Here is a 23074-nt window from a genome sequence, read left to right as displayed (position 1 = left end):
TGAAAACTAAACTAAATTGGAGTGAAAAATGTAAAATGAAATAGAAATAAAAACTAAATGAAAAATTCAAAAATATTATAACCTTGGGTAGTAACTGGTTTAGAGATTTGCATTTGCTACCAATATAAAGTTTACATTTTCCACTGTAAAATTCTCAAAAATGAAATCAAGAACAGCAGTACCACAACCCATAATAAAATGCTCCATTAGTGTGGCTAACGCTATCTAACAATCTACCACGCTAATGTTAAAGAGCTACCTGGCAAACCATCGGTCCAATAAAAGATCTTACTTGTCAAGTAAGAAAAAAGCCATCTCTGTGTCTGTTTTAAATCCTTTTCCCGACACCTCTGAAAAACCAAACCGATGTTGATTCATGGTTTATTACGGGCTCTGTCGCTTTCCCTTTTTGCTTGAAGATTCTTCCCGATTCGAGGTTTCTTTATTTTTACAACGGTTGATTCCCCAAAGGTTTGCCTTTTTGAACGATCCCTAGTCACTCATTTGTTGTGACTAAAAGCTTTCAGCTTCAAGCTACTACCACACCTTCCACCGCACCATACAAGCATCAGACCTTCTTTTCTTTATTTACGGACATGACGTAAACACACAAGGATGAATGTCAGAAGTATCCAATTTCCAATGAAATCCATCCCAACAGCTCTTAAATATAAATCATTATTATAGGCTTACCATGGTGAATCGAGGTAAGAAAAAAAACACTGTTTGGAAGATGGATTTTTGGTGTACTCGCTCATTAATGATTTATTTTTATTTTTATTTCTAACCAAAAATTTTTTACATAGTGTAGCTTTAAAGTTTATTTGCCACATTCTTAGTTGGAATGACAGTGAAATGCTTTGAATCATTTTGAGATGGTTCAGGATCCTGCTTGCTTAAGCCTTACCTTCTTAAGGCTTGACTGTGCTCCTTCAGATTAGAAGCATGCTGGGTGGCCAAAGCACAGGCCTGTTGTCAGTCTAGTGAGTTACATTTACATTTATGCATTTGGCAGACAATTTTATCCAAAGCAACTCACTTATTGCAGGGACAATCCCCCTGGAGCAACCTGGAGTTAAGTGCCTTGCTCAAGGACACAATGGTGATGGCTGTGGGGATTGAACCAGCAACCTTCTGATTACCAGTTATGTGCTTTAGCCCACTACGCCACCACCACTCCGCGGTGCTTAGTTACAGTTCTCAGAAGCCAGCAGCATTTCCTGCATCAGGTGGGAAGCCAACTGACAGCTGTGTCAATCTGCTTGTTTGTTAGACATGTTTAACAAGGTTGTTTACATTTAAATCTCCCAGACGACAGGACTGTTTCTTGTGTCGTCTCATGTGCTCTTCATCGCCCATTAGAGTAGGGAAGGACAAGCTTTTAATTACAAATAGGTCACATTCGGATTGGCGGGATTTCCAGAGTCACATTTTCTGAATCACATTCACGGTGGGTGGCTCTCTGGGGAACTGGGAGACGTGAGAGCGATGGGGGCATTTTAATTGCTTAACTAGATGTGAATCACTGCATTCTCATTGAAGCACCAGTTTGAGTCGGCAAGCCATCTGGCATGCGGTGTGTGTTGCTGTCAAGCATGAAGCACAGGGGTTGCAGATAGACCGGTGAATGGAGGCCAGAGGAGAGTGGCTGTTTGTGTGGGTGTGAGGTGGGAGAATATGCTTCCCACAGCGATAGGCATGTGTAATCAGCCACCAGCGATTGTGTGCCCCCCCCCCCCCTCCATGGAGTACCAGGCACTACCCCTGCTGCTCTAGGCTGTGTATAATCGGTTTAATGAAGGGTCGGCATCTGCTCTTCAGGCAACACATTCAGTGGAACAGTAGAAATGGGGCCCCTATCTTTCAGACACCCTTAAAGAGTACATTTAATAACACATGTTAAGGCCAGTTCACACTGCCCCAACAAACACCAACACTTCAAACATGCAATAATTGGCTGTTGTATTTAGAATTTTGAGAAACATAACTCGTGTTCACACTGATCCAAAAACAAGGTCGTGTCTAGAAGGTAACCATCTCATGTCAAGATTCTTGCGCATTCGTGTTTTGTTGATGCTTTCGTCGCTTTCATGGGATGCGAAGTGGGGAAACTCATGAATATTAATTAGGTTATGCACAGTAAAAGATTATTATTATTATTAGTTGTTTTTTTTTTAAACAATTTATTTTCTCCCCTTATTCTCCCCAATTAGGAATGCCCAATTCTCAATGTGCTCTAAGTCCTTGTGGTGGCGTAGAGACCATCAATCCACGCATCTTATCACGTGGCTTGTTGAGCGCGTTACCGCGGAGACATAGCGCATGTGGAGGCTTTACGCTATTCTCTGCAGCATCCATGCACATCTCACCACGTGCCCCACCGAGAGCAAACCACATTATAGCGACCACAAGGAAGTTAACCCATGTGACTCTACCCTCCCTAGCAACTTAGGAGACCTGGCTGGAGTCACAGTAAAATATTATTTTAAATTTTCTGTTCTGAGTGGCTAAATAGTCGTTCTTGATGACAAATTTAAATAAAAATTTCACATAATTAATTTGATAACTTCAGCTCTAAATCTGCTACTGTCTGTCATGGGATATTGTTAGCAAGTGGTAAAATACATCAGTTGGCTCCACTGTTTGGAGTTTGACTGGTTGGGAATGAAGCCAAACATGCACGATTTACAGTATATATATATATATATATATATATATATATATATATATATATATATATATATATATATAATGTGAGATTGATTAAACATGTTTAGCGAATGTGACATTAGGCTAAAACACAGTAAATACAACTACATTGTAAAAACGTTTTGTGTTTGCTGAGAACGTATTTATTCGGAGAGTTCTGTCGGAGGACAGCAATCCAGTGGTAAAAAAAATATTTTACACATGAGATTATGTCCATAACATTTTGGGAAAGTTGATATTTTAAATTATTTGCATTTTCATTTTCTATGATTTGATGGCATTTGAGAAATAAAGAATCTGTGTTTTTCTTGCAAGTTAGAAGAGCACTTCAGCACAAATCCCTGTCCGCTTCTTGGCTACTTGTACAAATTCCCTCACAAGTTTCATCCACACAAACTGCTGAACCCAACACACATATAATTTTGTTTTCTTTAGAAGGGAACGGAATGCTTTATCAAATTCTCTAAATGTGATTGACTGCGTTTCTCCTGATCTAACTATGCAGTCGCAGCCACGCACATTCATTTTCTATGATTTTACAGGGACACTTACGTCATTGTTATGGCAATGGTTTGTGATGAAGTCCGATTATGTCAAAGTTTATTGGAGTTTGATGGAAATCATACCAAACTGCTCAAACATTCCAAGACCTGACAAACGCAGATTGAGCATGTTCAATTGGTGAAAACAGACAGCAACGAATGCCAACAATCAGCAACAGGGTAAACACATTGATCTGACAAAACCCAACAACTGTTGGATGTTTTTGTTTGTTGGAATTTGTTGGAATTTGTTGGGGCAGTGAACTGGCCTTTAGAGCTGCATGTCGGAAGAGATTGCAAATGTTTGATTAGTGTCAACTTGAAACGTGCTTGCACCCTGTTATACTTCTGTAATGTTATGTATTACTGAGTGAAACTGTATATTCAATGAGAAAATGTAAGGAGGGACTTAATTTTATCCATCAGGAATTGGGCTGCACAATTAATCAAATAAATAATAAAGATTACAATTATAGCTGCCACAATTATCTAATTGTCAAAAGGGTCAATTACAGCATTCCATATACAGTAGGTCTAATCCTGTTGCATGATTAAATCAAATGTGGGTTTTTTTTTTTTCAGCGTTTGAGCAATGTAACCAATCACAGACAGCCTGTTTCAAACTTTCTGCGTACAATTTATTCAAAATTTGAAACACAATTTTGTTTATCAAGTTGCTAAAAGAGCCACCATTCACTGTTTAGTCAGTATTTTGTTCTACTGATGTGTAAAACAGCTATAAAATAGTTCAGCAACAGTTGTCAGCTTGTTTTAAATGTGTAGCTCACATTATATATAAATATGTCATGAGGATGCCCCAACAAAATAAGTATTTTAACACCACACCTTGTGTGTTAATTCTAATAATTAATGGCAATTACATTGTCAAGAGAAATAATCGTTAATCTTCATTTTTGTTCTAATCGTGCAGCCCTAATCGGTAATTGATCGGATTATGATAAGTGGTCTCTAGGTGACAGGTGGTTAGAAGGAAAGGGTTGAAAAATAAGAGTGAATTAGTCATTTTAAACTTCATAAGGAACATATATAAAGAAAGTAAATCGGATCAATTTTGATTTCATGTTGACTTTAAAGAGGAAGTTCACAAAAACCCTCACTCAGTTTAAACCCCTATAAAGGACAAATAAATAACAACAAAGAAGTCCACATGACTCTTCTCTTTCACTTCTTCGAAAGTCATATGATAGTTGTGTGTGAGGAACAGTCTAAAATGTAGCCTAGGTCACTTTTATGACAGACTTTTCTTTTTTGGGTGAACTGTCCCTTTATGTATCCACATAATCTATTTGATGTGATTTATCATTTCTAGCCATTATAGACAAGGATAGAATCAGGATTGGGGCAGCCTGGTCAGGAGGGCTGGCGCAGTGATCAAGCAGACATAAATAACTTGAAATGGCAAGTAGGGTTGCAACGGTATGAGATTTTCATGGTATGATAACCGTCTCAGAAAATATCACGGTATACAGTATTACACAATTATTATTATCAGTTACAATGACCCTTTTTTTTTTTTTTTGGTTGAACAAATGATTTATTATAATTGAAACTTGAACCCATTTTTTTAAATTGAAGTATGTGTAAAAAAAAATCTCCCTTTTGAAAATAAATAGAATAAATAAGAAAGCTAACAGAATTATAATAATAAACCGAATTAGAAACATGATAAAAAAAAATAGCATGTAACTATAACATGTTATATAACTAAAGCATGTTAGTTTACATGTTACAGTGCATCCGGAAAGTATTCACAGCGCTTCACTTTTCCACATTTTGTTATGTTACAGCCTTATTCCAAAATGGATTAAATAAATTGTTTTCCTCAAAATTTTACAAACAATACCCCATAATGACAACGTGAAAGAAGTTTGTTTGAAATCTTTGCAAATGTATTAAAAAAAAATCACATTTACATAAGTATTCACAGCCTTTGCTCAATACTTTGTTGAAGCACCTTTGGCACCAATTACAGCCTCAAGTCTTTTTGAGTATGATGCTACAAGCTTGGCACACCTATTTTTGGGCAGTTTCTCCCATTCTTCTTTGCAGGACCTCTCAAGCTCCATCAGGTTCGATGGGGAGCGTCGGTGCACAGCCATTTTCAGATCTCTCCAGAGATGTTCAATCGGGTTCAAGTCTGGGCTCTGGCTGGGCCACTCAAGGACATTCACAGAGTTGTCCCGGAGCCACTACTTTGTTATCTTGGCTGTGTGCTTAGGGTCGTTATCCTGTTGGAAGGTGAACCTTCACCCCAGTCGGAGGTCCAGAGCGCTCTGGAGCAGGTTTTCATCAAGGATGAAACATTTCATCAAGCAGTACATTGCTGCATTCATCTTTCCCTCGATCCTGACTAGTCTCCCAGTTCCTGCTGCTGAAAAACATCCCAACAGCATTATGCTACCACCACCATGCTTCACTGTAGGGATGGTATTGGCCAGGTGATGAGCGGTGCCTGGTTTCCTCCAGACATGACGCTTGCCATTCAGGCCAAAGAGTTCAATCTTTGTTTCTCATGGTCTGAGAGTCCTTCAGGTGCCTTTTGGCAAACTCCAGGCGGGCTGTCATGTGCCTTTTACTGAGGAGTGGCTTCCGTCTGGCCACTCTACCATACAGGCCTGATTGGTGGAGTGCCGCAGAGATGGTTGTTCTTCTGGAAGGTTCTCCTCTCTCCACAGAGAAATGCTGGAGCTCTGTCAGAGTGACCATCGGGTTCTTGGTCACCTCCCTGACTAAGGCCCTTCTCCCCGATCGCTCAGTTTGGCCAGGCGGCCAGCTCTAGGAAGAGTCCTGGTGGTTCCAAACTTCTTCCATTTATGGATGATGGAGGCCACTGTGCTCATTGGGACCTTCAATGCTGCAGAAATTTTTCTGTACCCTTCCCCAGATCTGTGCCTTGATACAATCCTGTCTCGGAGGTCTACAGACAATTCCTTGGACTTCATGGCTTGGTTTGTGCTCTGACATGCACTGTTAACTGTGGGACCTTATATAGACAGGTGTGTGCCTTTCCAAATCATGTCCACTCAACTGAATTTACCACAGGTGGACTCCAATCAAGTTGTAGAAACATCTCAAGGATGATCAGTGGATACAGGATGCACCTGAGCTCAATTTTGAGTGTCATGGCGAAGGCTGTGAATACTTATGTGCATGTGATATTTTTCATTTTTTATTTTTAATAAATTTGCAAATATTTTAAACAAACTTCTTTCACGTTGTCATTATGGGGAATTGTTTGTAGAATTTTGAGGAAAATAATTAATTTAATCAATTTTGGAATAAGGCTGTAACATAACAAAATGTGGAAAAAGTGAAGTGCTGTGAATACTTTCCGGATGCACTGTAGCATAGCATGTTAAATTAACTACTAAATGAAAAATAACATCAACTGTTTGAGCTTTTAAAGTAATGTCCTATGATTATTAACAATTATGATATACTGTAGGTGCACGACAGTGCAGCCAGACTGCTCCTGTCTGCTGGTTCTCAACTGGTTTTGCTTCAGGACCCAGATTTTACATTGGAAATCAAGTGGTGACCCACCATAGTAAAAATGTAACCTGTATTTCATGTATCCTGGGTCGCATTTCCTTTTATGTTGCATAGATTTGTTCATGGTTTTCAAGTACAAGGACATGCATCAAGTGACATTATTTTTGTTGTTGACGTCAACAACAAAATCTACAGGAAGTTTTCTCTCCCCCCTTTTAAAAATTGAAGAGCATATTTACTTATATGAGCCCATTATTATCCCATTTGTTTCTAATTTCAAGCTGAAACATACACTATATTGCCAAAAGTATTCGCTCACCCATCCAAATAATTGAATTCAGGTGTTCCAATTACTTCCAAGCCACAGGTGTATAAAATGAAGCACCTAGGCATGCAGACTGCTTCTACAAACATTTGTGAAAGAATGGGCCGCTCTCAGGAGCTCAGTGAATTCCAGCGTGGTACTGTGATAGGATGCCACCTGTGCAACAAGTCCAGTCGTGAAATTTCCTCGCTACTAAATATTCCACAGTCAACTGTCAGTGGTATTATAACAAAGTGGAAACGATTGGGAATGACAGCAACTCAGCCACGAAGTGGTAGGCCACGTAAAATGACAGAGCGGGGTCAGCGGATGCTGAGGCGCATAGTGCGCAGAGGTCGCCAACTTTCTGCAGAGTCAATCACTACAGACCTCCAAAGTTCATGTGGCCTTCAGATTAGCTCAAGAGCAGTGCGTAGAGAGCTTCATGGAATGGGTTTCCATGGCCGAGCAGCTGCATCCAAGCCATACATCACCAAGTGCAATACAAAGCGTCGGATGCAGTGGTGTAAAGCACGCCACCACTGGACTCTAGAGCAGTGGAGACGCGTTCTCTGGAGTGACGAATCACACTTCTCCATCTGGCAATCTGATGGACGAGTCTGGGTTTGGCGGTTGCCAGGAGAACGGTACTTGTCTGACTGCATTGTGCCAACTGTAAAGTTTGGTGGAGGGGGGATTACGGTGTGGGGTTGTTTTTCAGGAGCTGGTCTTGGCCCCTTAGTTCCAGTGAAAGGAAATCTGAATGCTTCAGCATACCAAGAGATTTTGGACAATTCCATGCTCCCAACTTTGTGGGAACAGTTTGGGGATGGCCCCTTCCTGTTCCAACATGACTGCGCACCAGTGCACAAAGCAAGGTCCATAAAGACATGGATGAGCGAGTTTGGTGTGGAAGAACTTGACTGGCCTGCACAGAGTCCTGACCTCAACCCGATAGAGCACCTTTGGGATGAATTAGAGCGAAGACTGCGAGCCAGGCCTTCTCGTCCAACATCAGTGTCTGACCTCACAAATGCGCTTCTGGAAGAATGGTCAAAAATTCCCATAAACACACTCCTAAACCTTGTGGAAAGCCTTCCCAGAAGAGTTGAAGCTGTTATAGCTGCAAAGGGTGGGCCGACGTCATATTAAACCCTATGGATTAAGAATGGGATGTCACTTAAGTTCATATGCGTCTAAAGGCAGATGAGCGAATACTTTTGGCAATATAGTGTATCTTGAAACTTTACAACTGTCACTGTTGATATAAAATAAGGTCTAATAGATTCTACCTTTAGATTATTTCATATGAAACTATAACATTTTGTCAAAATATAACAGTTACTTTTCCTCATGTAAAATCGTGAAACAATTTTGTAAAGGTGATGATGTATAATGAAAAAAAAAAAAAAAAATTGCGCATAGCACAGTCTTGCTCTTTTCATCCTAAGTGCTGTTTGGCATGTCAAGGCTGCCCAGTGTTTGATGGGTTTGATTTGACTTCCTCTGTAACGCTTTAAACTAGAGAAGTCTCACTAGAATTGAAATTGGTCACATCAGTTTTGTGGTCTGTGCACCGCACTATCGAGGGAAGCCCGGTTGTTGCACGTGCGCGCCAGAGAGAAGAGCAGATCATGATCGTGAGCTGGTTCCGTTACACTCGTGCGAAAGTGGAGATGAGAAGCCTTTAGCTGATTGCGAGATTATCATTAAATCTGCCTCGGCAGTCCTAAATAGGCTATCACTTGGGAGGCCGCCGAAATATCTTCAATGGGAGAACTGTGGCATTGTTTTTTCCCTGCTGGATGCGACTCAGTCCAAATAGATCTGCGACCCACCAGTTGAGAAACACTGCTTTAACTCACACACACACACACACACACACACACACACACACACACACACACACACACACACACACACACACTCACTTATGTCAGACACCTTCGCCTCGCTTCTCTCTGACATTTTCTCCACTGCATGTGTGTGTGTGTGTGTGGCGCAAGTTGACTAGTCTGACAGGCAGACGAGGAGGAAAGGAGATGCGCATGCGCAGGTGAGATTCTCCATCTGGTTGCATTTTTTTTCTCAATACCGTAGATAAGCAAATGTACATGGTATGATAACCGTCAATTTTCATACCGTGGTATACCGTGAAACTGGTATACCGCTGCAACCCTAATGACGAGGTGCTGATGGGGTACCAAACCTCATTGTCGAGTTGCTGTTTTTACTATATATTTATGGTGATTATTTCTAGAAGTAAATGAAGTGGTACATTTTATTACCATTCAGTTGTGAGCTTCAAAGAGTAATTTGAAAATAAACCCATCATATTAGGCCTATATGAGTGAGAGAAGATCTATCACCAATATAAAAAGATTAAAGCACATAAAATAGAAATAAACATGTTTATTTGAAACAAAATCCTTGCCTGTGTATGTTTGTGTACATGTGTTCAAGGGATGAGAGAGAATGGGCTGTGTAACTGTCACTTTTATTCCCCTGTCCTGTCAATTTAAAGATATTGTGGCAGATTTTTAATCCCAGTCCAATAAACTGGCATAGAAAATCCTGCAGTACTGTTGTCACTCTTTTCTTTTAATTTTGTAAATATGTTCTCTCTCTCTCTCTCTCTCTCTCTCTCTCTCTCTCTCTCTCACTATCTCTCTCTCTCTCTCTCACCATCTCTCTCTTTTCCTGTTCCTTTAGTGGCGTCAGTCTCTAATCAAACAGACAAGATATTTTTCCACACTGTGGATTTATATACCCCAGGCATGACTAAAACATTAGAAGGAATGTATTTTCATGGAACATTTACTGTAATGTTTAAAAATGGCAGGTCTTACAAATGGACAGCAGCCTTCTATAAAATGGATAACAATACTTGGTGTACACTGGCATATGGGAGACCACTACAACCCAGTGCGGGGGCCCCTTTCATGGGGTTATGAACCAATGAGTTCTAGATAGATTGCCCATGTAGGAGTGTCTAAGAGTTTGTCAGCTGCTTTTCTGTGAGAAGAAAAGTTTAGAAAAGTAGCTCATTCTTAGCAGCAAATTCTGGTTGGTCCTTATTAGTCCAAAATTTCATATTTCAGGCAAGCCCACTGGAGACCTGCCACATTGAAACCTTCTAAATCTACAAAGATAAAAAGTAAATATCCCAATGGAGCATAGTAAAGGCAAAATAAAAAGAAGGCTAAAGATCAGAGAGCTAAATTGCCCAGAACAACATCACTGTTTCCATCAGTAAAGCTATTTTACTCCTGCTACAAACCAATGTAATGTTTGTACATTGACTACATAACAGTCAATGTACAAACGCTGTAAATGTACATAGGGTCCCTGTCAAATGTTTGGAAACACCTGACTGAACGTGTTTGTTCCTCATGATCGTAAATAGTCTTCCTTTTGTTAAATAGTTTACGTCATGAAGATAAAGGTTGGCTATTTCAAAGAATATAAAATGAAAGATTAGTTTTGAAATAACATGTTTTGACTGGTACTGCTGTATAGAAATTGAGTATAGGAAAAAAAAAAAAAAAGTAGTGCAAGTAGACACAAGGTAGTGCTACAGGAGAGCTGTGAGGTTTCAACCAGCATGATTGTCAGACTCCTGTTTGTAGTTCCTGAATGTATGTTTGGAGATCCATTAAGATTGGAGATCATTGTGTGTAATATATGGGAGTAGGTGATCAAATAGGGCAAATGTGTGAAGTGCAAAACACCATTGGCCTGAGTAATTTAGCAAGAGTTCTCAAGTAGTGCTTGATATTCGAGGGAGATGTTCTCCACTGTGGTCAATTATTGAAGATGTGTCCTCCACGTCTGGCCGCAGGGGCTAAGGGGCCACACTGTCATAGGTCTGGCTTACTGCTTAAGGGTGTGTTCACACTTGTAGTTTGGTTCTCTTGGTCCGGACCAAAAAAGAAAATGATACATTTAGTCCTGGTTCGCTTAGCGTTCACACTGGCATTTTTAACCGAACCTAACGATACAAAACCAAAGGTATCAGGAAAAAGTCACAACCTGATTGGACAGCTTTTATGATGTATATTTTTTAAAAACCAAGATATGCTGAATGGATGGCTGACAGCAGTTCCGACTCCTGTACCGAACTGTAATCGGCAACATAGCTCCTATGATGAGAAGAACCAGGTATGCTTGAGGTCAGTATTAGGCAAATTACTTCCTGTTTTTGGTCCGTTTAGATGTCTTTGGTCCATGTTGCGTTCATATATCAATCGAACCACACCAGAGTTCGTTTGGAAGCGGACTGAGACCCACTATTCAGGCGGTCTCGGTCCGCTTGTTTGGTGCGCACCAAGGTTCGGATGACAGCGTTCACACTTGTTAAAATGAACTGCACTAACAGAGCAGTCGCACCAGAGTTCGTTTTAATCGAACCAAACCTGCCAAGTGTGAACACACCCTAAGATTTTGTGCGCGTGCTGGTGTGGGTTTGCACACTCCACAAATTATAGTCTGATGTGGTTAGTGGTTGAGTGATCTTTGTGGTCTGGAGGTCAGTAGGTCTGAGCTTATAAAGTCCTGCAGCTCTCTGTGTGAATCCAAATTCTGGCTCTGGAAGTGTGAGCCAGATGCCTTGGCGGTCTCCAGATCTGCTTGGAGCAAAGTGTGTAGGTTCTGACGGGCCAGTTTTCCCAGGCCGGTAAGAAAAGAGTTTGGAGCCAGGCCTGGTAGCAGCAGCCTGACCTCGATGTGTTAATCCCATCAGATCAGTGTGGATTAAATACAGGCTGCTCAAAGCCCGTTATGTGGTAATGCAGAATCAGTGCTCACCCACCACAAAATCAGTAGGAATTATTCTAAGAACAGACAGGGCCCTATTGTAAGAGTGCTAGTGTTACGCGCAGCGCTATGCCATAAGTCATAAGTGCAAAGTCAGTGGGCATGGCCATGAAATTTTGGTATTTTCGTGCAAGCATGCACTAAGTCTAGGCACAAGTAGGTTTGGCGAAATCGCACTTGGGAATAATTGCAATTTAATTCTGAGGTTTTCTCTGGTTATTATTCCACCGTCTGCATCCTATTATAAGCTAAAATGTATTCCCTCAAGCACCAGCGATATAAACCAAGACTGCACATTCATAAGAAGTTGGTAGTGTAAATGGACTGTATGCAGTGAATTAGAAGAATTGAAAATTACGTTCTTTTGTGCATTAAAATGAGTCCTTGATGATTGTTGGGCATATTCCTATGATAGTGTCACACTCTTTTTATATGCATGGAAAATGTGATTCTCGTCGGAATTTGGATGTAGGCTCCATTAAATAAAAGAGAATGTAAGTATTATTAATCATTTTCATTTACTGACACACAAATCATATTAATAGTAATTTTATTGGCACGCACTTCACTTCTACGGTTGATTTTGATTTTAAAAAATTGTATTAATTTCTTGTAACATAAAAACAAAAAAAAAAGAATCCAAAAATATTTCTAAATTTAAATTGCACTTCAAACTAAATTAAAATATAATCAAAATAACAAAGTGGTCAAAAAAATCATAGCCTACCAATTCCAAACACTTCTTCCACCGGCCCATTTTGCAGTGACTTGAAAATCACTCTATGACAACAATTGGAATTTACAGATTCCAATTGATTTACAAATTAGACCATGAATACAATTGTAAATTTACACATAATAATAATAATTGAAAAATAAACCATGACCTATATATAGTTTAACACAAATCTCATAAATATTTTTTTTTCATATAAGACTCATATAAAACTCTGATTGTCAGGGACATAATTTGATGATCCAATATATTTTCATGGTTTGGACATGAACTTTATTACCACCTGCTGGTGGAATATCCAAACTGCAAATACAGGAACTGAGTTTAAACTTTGCGCTGAGTTAAGACGTGGTTTTAGTGCAACAACCTATTCACAGGAAAATAGAAAATTGCGCTTTGCACCACTTCATTACCATACAATAGACCCACAGTTTGCACACATACACCCACAATAGTGCAAACACTCCCACCCATGCCCACTTGCGCTTTGTGCTTGCATGAAAATTGTGATTAGAATTAGTGCTCTCATGAAAATTGGATAAGATGTTGCGCACGGTTGTTGCATGTAGCGCTGTGCTTTGCACGCTCACAAAAATAGAGTCCTTCGTTTCTATGTATGTTTGCATTCTTTCCTCATTTTCAATATAAGAAGAATTTTGAGAAACATATTAGTCTGTTCATTATTTCTTTGATTAATCAATTAATTGGATTTTCCACATATGCTTGCCTTCAATAATTGGCAAATTAAAGTCTATATAATGTATGCAACATATTGTATTGAAAAATTGGTTAAAATAAAGACTACAATACAAACTTTTATATTATATGCTAAATGTTATACATTTTACAATATAAAAGTTTGCATCCAACAGGTAATATTGTTTTGATTGAAATGATTGCACTTCCTTTCTCTTTTTATCTTTGATTGATTGACATGCCTGCACACTCACAAAGTATTTCATAGAAAGTAGTGAGAAGTAAGTTTTAACGACAAAAGCCGACAAAGAGCAAAAATCTGGCTAATTGATTATGAAATTTGTTGTCAACTATTTTCATTAGCAAATTTTAGCATGATTGTCGATTATTTGTTTCAGCCTTAAATAGAAGACTTTTATAAATAATTAATTTTAGGGCCCAAGCACTGAAAGTGCAAAGGCCCTACTGTTCTTCTAAGGATTATTATTACTATTATTATTGTTATTCTTTCCAAGGTTTTGGGTACTTTTGGGACACTTAACATGCTTAAAAACTCTTTTGCACACATCAGAGTTGTCGAACATTTGGGCTGGGCAAAAGTTGTAGCAGGTGGTGTGTGTGTGTGTGTGGGGGGGGCTCTGTAGCACCCCCTTGAACATGGGCGTGTAAGGGGGGGCTCTGTAGCACCCGCTTTTTTACCACAATTTATTACTACTATTATTGTCAAGGTTTTGGGTGCTTTTGAGGCACTGAACATACTTAAAAAACTCATGAACTGTTGCACACACATAAGAGTTGTCGGCCATTAGGGGGACTCTGTAGCACCCTCTTTTTCACTTACAGTCACCAAAGTTGGTACATTTATAGTTCTCATCAAGCCAGACAACTTTCATAATTACAGTCATTAACCCCACAAAATTGCAGGCTCTGAACTTTTAAATACTCCTCCTAAGGGATTCATGTGACTGTCACCAAATTAAGGCAACATTATGCCAAGACATTGAAGATGATAAATTGCGAACTGATTTTTGATATATTGAACGGTGTTGCCATGGCGAGGCAATAAATTAATGGAAAAAAATTGGAAACAGGAAGTGTCTCATATCTTCTGCGTGCATTGTGTGATTTAGGTCAAAATTGAGCTGTATGTTTGGTAATGGGGGCTGATCATATGGATGTGGCTATTGTTGTTCACGGTCATAGCGCCACAACATGGCAGCAGGAAGTGTGGCACTTACAACATGCTTTGAAATAGTCCTCTTACATTTACCCAAATTGCTTCAAAATTGTTTAGAATAATGTCTGATGTAAAATTGTGAAGGGTTACTTGATATCTTAAATCGTGTTGCCATGGCAATGCATTAAATGTTGTTATTATTCTTTTCTTTGTATATTCATGTGTTTTTGAGGCATTTGTCTTGCTTTCCTCAACAAAATGCATGTGTCCATCATGCATTGTTTTCCGAAAGCCACCGGGTGGATAGCTTGCAGCTGTATTTATAATTGTGTTTGTAATTTGCTAATAGTGAACACTTGGAGCAATGAAAACATTGTGGCCAAGAATGTATCTTCCTTCTGTTTCTGTGATTGGATGAAAGACAGTTTTCATCTCAATGGCTTTGACTGCTGAAAAGCTTCTTGTTTACCTCAGTCTTTGCTGACTATCTTGGCCCATTTCTGCTTGTTGTCTGTGGAGGTTTGGTAATTGCTCGACTGTGTTCAATAGTGTTTCTGTTAGATAATAAAAAATAAAAATAAATCTTTTTTTCCAACAAAGAATGCCTTGCGCTAAGACGTGCTATCAATCACATTTCAGAGACAATGCATTTTCTATCTCACCTCCACTGAATGAAGACAAAGTGCTAACAGAGATTGTAAGTGTGTATGAGTTGATTTAGGGCAGTTCAAGGAAAGGTGGTGACATGGGCTGCCTGTGTTTTAGTATCGGCATGTTTAGCTGAGGTCCAGCAAACAATCGTGTTTACCCTGCTTACCTGGAGGGGTTCAAAATGCTTGTGTGTGTTTGTTGTAAAGCTACAGATGTTAATTTAAATATATAAGCTTAAATTCCAAGTGCTGAATAGGAGTGTGGCAATTCCACCCATGCTAAAATATGTTAGCATTGATATTTAAAATACTGTTTTTTTATACTAAGCTAAGGTCAAGAATTTTTATTTTATTTTTTGCATTAGAGAGGGGATAATAATTTATTTGTGAGAGATAAAAGGGATCAGGGCATGTCGCAGACTGTGCTTGAACCCATATCATCTGTGTGAGCACCAGGGCTGTGTCAACCACTAGGCCACAGCTCCAAGAAGTCAATCAGTTCTATCCTTCATATGGGGCTTTTCCACTGCACGGTACAGCTTGACTCGACTCAACTCTGCTCGCTTTTTGGGGGTTTTCCACTGTGGATAGTACCTGGTACCTGGTACTTTTTTTAGTACCACCAAGCGAGCTGAGCCGATACTAAATGTGACGTCAAAACCCTGCAGATCACTGAGTAGTCAGAGAGAATCGTCACTACCAGCGTCACTGGATTTGCGACACAGGACATCAACCCGCTAGTTTTAATGTTAGCAACAGCGATAGCAGTATAATTTGTTCACGCGACTTTTGAATTGTAAAAAGAAATGGCTGTGCGGAAAACCACGGCGTGGTCAATAAACGAGGTGCAGACATTCCTCTCGTTAGCGACCGAACGAAACGACGCAAAACGAAGAAGTCTTTCAAGAAGGGTCTCAGCTATTGGCCGCACACGGACCACAACAGCCAGAGTGGTTCAAACAGAAGAAAGTGGAAGTGGTTCGACCAAGTGGACGCCATCTATGGCAATAGACCGGCGAGCAATGGGAGGGAGAGTGCCCTGCCACGGCGTTGTTGGAGTCCACGATGGAGGATGGTAAGTTTTGTAACGTTAACTCTATATTCTACTTGAAAGCTTAACTTTATTTAGTTGACCAGCTACTGGAAAGCTTGCTTCTAAAACAACCAGGCCAATTTAACTGTGTAAAATCACCATGCAACAACTGCTTTATGCAGCACAATGAGCTAGTAGCTAACAGCTAGTGGTTGTGTTATTGTTTATGGTCAGTAATGTTTGTGTCGTTTTTAAGATGATGTCACGGCAGTAGAGGCGGCGCAACTATGACGGTCAGTTTATAGTCCCACCCATGTTAAGGCGGCACTAAACTGCAGTGGAAAAGCAAGCTCAGAAAAGTAAACCGAGCAGAGTCGAGTCGAACCGTAACGTGCAGTGGAAAAGTGCCAATAGTGCATACATATGAGTTGCATATGACACAACTGATCACTTATTTGTTTTAAAGTAAAAAAAAAATAAAAATAATAATCTAATTTGAAATTATTTAAACTGTAAAAAGTAAAAAAAAAATGTTAAAGCTCAACATTTAAATCATCAGGTCAGGTGTTGTTCTTTGTTTCTGTTGTCTTACCCCACGGCCACGACCTCTTTATGGATATCATTGAGATGAAGGAAGGGCCAGGCTGCCATACGCAGTCGCACGATAGTATGGATCTCATGGCCTGTAAAGAGAAGTGTCCGCTTGAGCTGGACTCAATGTCTGCACTGCATGAATGACTGCTTCAGTGCCTCCTCTATCTCTAATGGCTTTTTGATAAACACAGACCTGACCACCCTTAAGCCTGCCCTTTGTGTTTTGCATAAATGAATACATGAACAACTCTACCTCTAATGCTCGAGCGAACATGTGCTTGCTCTGGTCCTCTCTCTCTCTCTCTCTCTTTTCAGCTATCTCTTCATATGTGTGCAGTTTTCTTTATCTTACAGTGTTGTTTACTAAAACACTCTTGCTTAAAAATACTCTCACTGCCTCCCTTCCTCTCGCTCACTAACTTTTCCCTTGTGATTTGGAATCTTATTTTAAGATTCCAAATCAGTTTGGCCTCTGCCGAAACATTCCTGGCATTGTTCTTATGATGGACGTTGGCTTTGAAGTCTTGTCGTGCACCGCACTGCCAGGTAAATCCCTTAACGATGGCACCAAATTGATTTCTGAGTGCTGTGGACAAATTGCTGTGCAGTGACTAATTAGCAATCATTTTTATAATTCATAATTAGGGCTTCCACGCTCCCTGTGTGAGCTGGCTCACAGCCAAGCTTTAATTTGTAAAGCTATGAATTCCACATCAGAATTGTAAAGCCTTACACACCTCCCCCCCAATGTATAACTGAGGCAAATGTCTTCCCTCCTTACCTAAAGGAATAGTTCAACCAAAAATAAAAGTTCTGTTATTTTTTACTCACCCTAATGTTGCTCCAAACCTGTATGACTTTCTGACGTCCATGGAACTCAAAATTATTTGATTAGGGAAAAATTAATTGATTGGGCAATGCAAATGGGAGTTGATCAATGATTTGTTTTGAGAGAAAATAACATAAATCTGTTATTACAGTCTGTTCATCACACAGAGTAATTGAATGGTTTCAGAAGACTTGAAATATTGACTACATTTACAGTGGTTTTATGTAGGGATGTGCAAGACTAGTCGACTAAACAGTTCTGATGCTGCTAGTCAACACTGGAATTACTAGTCGAATAATATTTTTCCCCATTAAACTGTTCAACATTTTTACACATTTACGTTTGGCTTTATATGTTTACAGAGGCTGCACGTTAATGACAGGCATATTAATGTTACACATTTTAAATAGAATTAATAATACAAATGTTACTTAAGAGGATATTCTGGAGCAGATACAAAGTTTCATTTCACTGCAGGCTGCGCGTGCTTCTTCCCTCTCTCACTCGCAGCGCGTGCAGGACAATGTCCTCTTGCTAGATAAGCAAACTCAGCAAAGTAGCTATGAAATCACTTCTGTTTTCGATTTTAATAAAATAAATAAATAAATAAAAAAATGATCCCCTTTTGTCCCAATATGGAATGCCCAATTCCTACTACTTAGTAGGTCCTCGTGGTGGCGCGGTTACTCACCTCAATCTGGGTGGTGGAGGACAAGTCTCAGCTGCCTCTGCTTCTGAGACATTTAGTCCACACATCTTATCATGTGGCTCGTCGTGCATGACACCACTGAGACTCCGCATGTGGAGGCTCATGCTACTCTCCGTGATCCACGCACAACTTACCACAAGGCCTGTTGAGAGCGAGAACCACAAATTGCGACCACGAGGAGGTTACCCCATGTGACTCTACCCTCCCTAGCAACTGGGCCAATTTGGTTGCTTAGGAGACCTGGCTGGAGTCACTCAGCACACCCTGGATTCGAACTCGCGACTCCAGGGGTGGTAGTTAGCATCAATACTTGCTGAGCTACCCAAGCCCCACATTTGAGTCTTCTTTAAATATGTGGATGCTTTTAAATTATTTTCCTGCCGAGCGTGCTTTTTCAAGCTCAGGATTGTCATCTCAGGTGAGTCAAGTCCCGTCTTTCACCGGACCATGTTGACATGTTAATTTTGCTCATTAAAAATGTATGCTTTTGAGTAAGTAGCCTAGAAAATGACTGTTTTAGGCTAGGAATGCCTTTTTTTTTTTTTATCTGCTGATTAAGAAGGCTATTTGAGGTGCCAACTGCTTAACAGGTTAAACTGTCTTTTATTCTGTGTGCACATAATGCTTAGAATACATTACGTTTATTGTACGCTACATCACAGGTCTATTTTTTTCTATCCTATAGCTTTTTCTTTTTTACATCGTAACTGTTATTGGTTAACGTTCTTTACACAACAGCTGTCATATTAGATCAATGGCTAATGAAATGCATGCAACTTTTCATCTTTTTTCTCTCTCTCATAGATTTGGCTTAGCCTACCTGTTAATTATTTTCAACAATGTCCTGACTGTTTTAATATGTTCAGTAACTTTTACTTGGTGAATTCCATTTAGAACAGACTATTAGGGTTGCGCAATTGGTCCTGCACTATTCATTCAGTTGTTTTCAATAAAAAAACCTGTATTCACTAAAGATGAAAGCGTGTCATGTTCTATAATGTACAATGATGATAATGCAAGGCGAGCACATCATAGTTGCCCCTTTTCAGCTGAATTTAGCGTCGGATTTGGAATAGATTAAGTATTTTAAATGGGTCACATAAACAATTTTTTTTTTTTTACTGTTTTCTGAAGGTTGTTTTCTTTTAAGACTATTCAACTCCAAAAATTTATTTTAAACATCAGTGAAATAAGTAGTTCCGCACATCCCTAGTTTTATGGTGTTTTTTTTTTCTTTTCTTTTTTTTTTTTCTCGCCATTCACTTTCATTTTCCCTTTTGTTTTCCATGGAAAAAAGAAAGCCATTCGTGTTTGAAGGACATTAGGGTGCAAATAATGACAGGAGTTTCATTTTTGAGTGAACTGTTCCTTTCCTCCTTTGTGAGACCTTCTGACTAATGTTAGGAGGCTGTTGTAGTGTCCACATCTGTGAGAAAACTCTAAATAATCTTAAGCTGTCTCTGAAAAATGTCCGCACCATGTCAAAAAGACAATAACTCTGAGAAACCATTTGAGTAACTGTAATAGGAGAAAGTTCTACAGATGAAAGTGCAATTAAAGACAACCTTCCACTGGACTGAATGTGAGGTGAACGTTTGAGAGCAATAGCACATTGTCGATGGAAAACCTTGTGAATGAAAGACAAGTAAAGTTTCATTTCGATTCATTTGCTTTTTGTTGAGTGGGCTATAACACCACAAGTGTTTTAAAGGAATATTCCGGGTTCAATACAAGTTAAGCTCAATCAGAAGCATTTGTGGCATAATGTTATTTACCACATAAAGTAATTTCGACTTGCCTTTCTTTTACAAAAATCAAAAATCTTGGTTCCATTGAGGCACTTACAATGGAAGGGAATGGAGGCCAATCTGTAAACGTTAAAATACTCACTGTTTCAAAACTATTGCCACAAGACATAAACAATATGCATGTTAACATGATAATAGTGTGATAAAATCACTTGCTAACCTTTCTGTGTAAAGTTATATCCAATTTTACAACTTTGTTGCCATGATGATGTAACAAACCCTAAAACCCTAAAATGACTGTAAAAATGACCATTTAAACAACTTTACAGCTCAAATAATACGTGAGTTTTAACAGAAGAATTAATGTAGGTGCTTTTATAAAATTATAAGCTTCACATTTCTGCCTTTAAACCCTCCAAAAATTGGCCCCTTACACTTCCATTTTAAGTGCCTCATTGTAACCTTGATTTTTGCTTTTTTAAAGAAAAGGAGGGATTAGTCGAAATTAATTTTTGTGGTAATCAACATTATGCCACAAATGTTGTCGATTGAGCTTATCTTGTATTGAACCCGGAATATTCCTTTAAGCGTACGAGTAGGGTTGCTCCGATACCAAATTTTTTGCTTTGGTATGATACCAGCCCTGGTACCTCGGTATCGATACTGACTCGATATTTAGGCAACAAAAAAATAAATAAAAATAAAAATAAAAAACTCAGATTTTTGATGAAATTACACTGAAAATTACTTGACTAAAAGAACTGCATAATGTCTTATAGATACAAATTATGCCTTTTCTTTTTTAATTTTTCTGGATTCCATGTTAAATGTTTTAATTAAATGTTATGATCAAATAGTGTTTAATCAAATACATGCTGTACAGCTTTAATCAAATGAAAATATAATCATTTTCAAAAATATAGAGCCAATAATAATATTTCAACAATTATATATATTCTGGTAAAAAACTAAAAAGATGCACAGCAGAGTTGTACTGTATTAATGACAACATTAAATGAAAACAATCTGATTACCTGAGGCAAAAGGCTGCCATGGCTGAATCACAACATGCTGATATTCAGTACACTTGCTTTTGTGATATTGCTTACAGATAATAATAATATAACCATTTAATATTATATTATTGTTATTATGAGTATTATTGCGACTACTTTGAATATTACACTTTTATACAGTAGCAATATTTCCCTGTCATAATGTCTTCTATTTCATGCATCCTGTTGAATAGAGCTCTTATTTCAGCGGGACTTTTATTTTGAAAGACCTTTGAAGTTCTTCCTGTTTGTGAAGGGTTCATTATATCAAGCTTCCGGTGACTCGCGAGCTGAAATCTCTGAGCTGCAACGGTGAATACGGTCATTTGAGAGTTCACAGCTGATTATACACTAAACACACTGCTCTGCGGCTGGATAGTATTGGACACACTGCATGAAAATCAAGCATTAGTAGTGTGTGCACCTGCTTCTGTGTGTGTGAAGGACAGAGCAGGACGGAGCCTCTAATTCATTCTGTGGCATGCATGTGACTATATTATTTCATTAAATGACATCCTTCTGCTGTTTAATGATCACACTTGGGCATATCGAGACTTTTTTATGATTAATTTCAAATGGTCTTTGATTTCATCTCAAAACTCTCACATTACATTACATTTTGCTAATAGCAGCATACTTTAATATGGTACCGAAATTAACAGATGATATCGTACCGTTTAAATTTTTTTGGTACCGTGATATTTCGTTAATATCGGTATATTGCGCAACCCTACTTACAGGTATCGTTTATGATTGGGGGTGAGATGGGGGTCAAGAGACAGTCCGTAAGAAATTATTTTAATGAGTGTAATTCCTCATAAAGCAAAACCACTGTAAAACGCCAAGTTTTTAACCTTCTATAATGCACAGTTGCTCCCCTTTACAAGTATGATGCAAGTTAATTATCTAAACCATTATAAAAGCTTGTTTGTAAATGGTTAGGTGCAAAACAAATGAACAGAAGTTTCTCAATAATGAGTTTATACTTGCCAGTTTGCCTTGTGGCTGTGGTATTTTGTTGTATAAGGTGTCTCTTGCTTAACAAGTTTCTATTTAACGAGAATTTGCCTTCATATAACCACATGTAAATTGTATTCTTAAATGAATTTAACAAGTTCAAACTTTGCTCATAAACAAATGCTATAAAAGACTATTTTTCAAAACATTTAAAAATGCATGCCCCACTTTTAAGCAGCTTCCATGCATTGCAGTTGTTTTTTGCTTATCACTTCTTTGAAACTATCAAGGATTAAAAGATGTTGAAAAATCTTAAATTATAAATATTGAGTGTTGTTTCCTGTATAATTTTCTGTATTTAAATATAACACTGCAATATTTTACTTTATATATGTAAGTAAACATTTAACATTTAAATAAGCATTTAAATATGTATGTTATTGTTATTTTGCTTTTTGCGAGAATAAACTTTAATTGCAGATTTTCAGGAACAACATTTGCATGCTAATGCAGGGTAAATAATTCTCTGAAATGCTTAAAATTGGATTGGGTGAAGTACTAAGCATGCAAGAGCTACACCTTCATAAACTTTGGAAAATGCATTGATCTTGATTTAAAGATGACTCCCAGTTACCTACTGATGCCCTTTGATAATGTTTATAAGAGAAATCAGAAGTCAAGGATTTATCTTATCATTTCTGAGTTTTAGAGGTGTATTCAGATTAGGGCTATCAAATTAAAATCGTCAAATTTAAGAAAATAGTGCACATTCAAATGCAAAAACTGTGCATTTGAATTTTAGATGTGTGCCAAAAACTGACGAAGACGATCGATCATATTCTTGCGCTAAAAAAAAACTAGACACAGTGCAACAAATACAGTTTAACAGAAATCAGGTGTTTCCAGATGCTTTTTAAATCTCTTTTTAATTAGACACAGCATCTAAACAGCAGCGGTCCTGCACGAGACGCTGAATAAACAAAAACAAAGCTAAAAAAAAAGACGTT

General features: G+C 38.6%; 1 protein-coding gene across 1 annotated transcript in view; it reads left to right on the top strand.

Annotated features, from left to right (window-relative positions):
• Positions 1–23074, top strand: part of LOC127440510 (heparan-sulfate 6-O-sulfotransferase 1-A) — a 255869-nt gene that overhangs the window by 4896 nt on the left and 227899 nt on the right. The gene's annotated exons all lie outside the window — the stretch shown is intronic.

Source organism: Myxocyprinus asiaticus, chromosome 5, assembly GCF_019703515.2.
Source record: "Myxocyprinus asiaticus isolate MX2 ecotype Aquarium Trade chromosome 5, UBuf_Myxa_2, whole genome shotgun sequence".
In the NCBI taxonomy this organism is placed as follows: Eukaryota; Metazoa; Chordata; class Actinopteri; order Cypriniformes; family Catostomidae; genus Myxocyprinus; species Myxocyprinus asiaticus.
The sequence above is the reverse complement of the archived record's forward strand: the minus strand, read 5'-3'. Positions and strand labels throughout refer to the sequence as shown.